This window comes from Mustela erminea, chromosome 20 (genome assembly GCF_009829155.1).
Source record: "Mustela erminea isolate mMusErm1 chromosome 20, mMusErm1.Pri, whole genome shotgun sequence".
NCBI classification, from domain to species: domain Eukaryota; kingdom Metazoa; phylum Chordata; class Mammalia; order Carnivora; family Mustelidae; genus Mustela; species Mustela erminea.
Genome location: NC_045633.1, coordinates 4,051,439 through 4,053,968, shown reverse-complemented (window position 1 = coordinate 4,053,968; position 2,530 = coordinate 4,051,439).

Sequence of the window (2,530 nt, the reverse complement as noted above, 5' to 3'; positions counted from 1 at the left end):
AATCAATAAAACCCAAAGCTGGAGTGTTTGAAAGAATGATAAAAACACACAAACTCTGGGCAAGGGTGATCAAGGCAAAGAGAGGAGACACACATGGTATTATGCATGACAAGAGAGAGGCATAATAGGCAGAGGAGATTTTTAAAATTAGAGGACTTCTTTGTGTAGCATCTTAGCTGAAGTCAGAGGGTGAGGTAGGAACTGCAAATAATGAAAACTGCCAGTGAAATTCTTCTGTAAGTTGGGCTAATGTTGGAGATATGATATGCTCTTGCAAAAATCCAATGATTTTTCTTCAGCTTTGAATTCCATCACTATATTTATGATTCATGACCGACTTCTATGAAACATATCTTTAAACTATTGAATTACACTTGGAGTGGTGAGATACTCTAATATTGAAACAGGCTGACTGCGTGAATAGCAGATTCATATCTTGCTCATATGAGACACAACTTCTTTAATTGGAATAACAGAAGGAATTACCCACATAGTTTGAATTGTTAGCCTCCCCTTTTCCCCCTCTTCTTTTCTTTAAAAAGATTAAAAAAATGTAATAGAGCATGTATAGTTGAATTCACATAATAAATATAGGAGTGATATGATCCAACTATCTAACTTTCTATACCAAACCATTTGAAAACCTAGGTAAAATGGACAGAGATGTCAAGGAAAATATAAATCACCAAAAATTGGTCCAAGAAAGCCAATAGGAAATACTTAACAAAAAATAAGTAGTTAAAGACCCATCTGTCAATCTGCCTTCCTTATTACCCAGGACACAAGCCTTTTGCAGTTATATAGGCAAGCTCTATGGAATCTCAGAGAAGAGCTCCCTCCCACCTTACATTTCAGAGTCCAGGAGAACATGGGGCCCCACCAGTCTTACTTTATAAGGCTAGTTTATTTCTGATTTCAAGGCAAGAAACTACAATTACAGGCCAATCTCACTTATGAATGTAGAGGCCCAAACTCTAAATAATACCAGATAATTGAATCTAGTGATGTATCAAAAGAATAATACATCTTGATCAAGTAAAATTTATCTGAGAAATTCAAGTTGGGAAATCAATGGAAATATCAATGTACCTTACTGTATTTAGGGATTGAAGGGGGAAGAATTCAGTAGGTCCTGGGAAGACATTTGCTAAAATGCAGCATCCTTTCAGGATTAAAAACCCAAGAAATAGATACAAAGGGTATCTACCATAAATATACAGCAATTTTTTTAATTGAAGTGTAATTGACATTCAATGTTATATTAATTTCAAGTGTACAACATGGTGATTTGACAATCTGTACGTTATGCTGTGTAGCTACCATCTGTCACCAACCAATGTTATTACAATACCATTGACTATATTCCCTATGCTAATATACAGCAAATATTATACTTAATGGTGAATCTTTAGAAACGTTGTCATTAAAGTAAGAAGAAACACATTGGATGTTTGCTTTAACTACCAGTCATTACAATTCTAGTGAGGGTCTACCCAGTGTAACATGAGGAAATATAAGAAGATAAATACTGGACAGGAATATAGAATTATAGCATGGTATTAACTGAAACATGAAAACATTGTTCTGTTTGCTCCCTTGGCTGTCAGTAACACTTAAAAAAAAACCCAAACCCCTAAACCACATATGGAGCATATTCTGTTTACTCTTCTGTAACTCAATTATATATATGGAATATCTCTATAGGGGCACATATACATTAGGTGAATTAATGCAGTTTGTTTAACTAGGTCCCTACTGATGAACTTTGGATTTTTTTCCTTTCGTGTTTTTTCTTTTTCTTTTTGCTATTGTTAACACTTCTTTCCCTTTGTGTCACTGTATTTGAGGGTTAAATGTCTAGATCTTGAATTGCTAGGTTAAAAACAGCCAAGATATCTTTCACCACAGGAATAGTGAAGCACTGTGGCTTGTTCTGCATTCCAAACCATGGAATACACCTCAGCAATAAAAAGGAATAGACTATTGGTACACACTAAATTGGGAAGAATCTATGGAATTATGCTGAGTGAAAAAAGCCAATCCTAAAAGGTCACATACTCTCTAATTCCCTTTATATATAACATTTTTAAATGGCAGAGTTTTAGAAGTGGAAGGCAGATTAGTGATGGGCAGGGTTGGGTGGTGGAGAGTTGGGGTCATGTAGGACTGGTCATTAAAGGCAGCAGGAATGATCCTGGTGGTGTGGGAGCTGTTCAGTGTCTTCACTGTTGTGGTGAATCCTCATGGGGATATGTGAATTATAGGAATAAACACACACACACACACACACACACATATGCACACACACGCAAATGAATACAAGTAAGATGGGGAATCTCAATAAGATGAATGGATTGTATCAGTGCTAGTATCCCAATTGTGATATTATACACTAGTTTGTTTTTTTAAAGATTTTATTTATTTATTTGACAGAGATCACAAGTAGGCAGAGAGGCAGGCAGAGAGAGAAAGCAGGCTCCTTGCCAAGCAGAGGGCCTGAAGCGGGGCTCGATCCCAGGACCCTGGGATC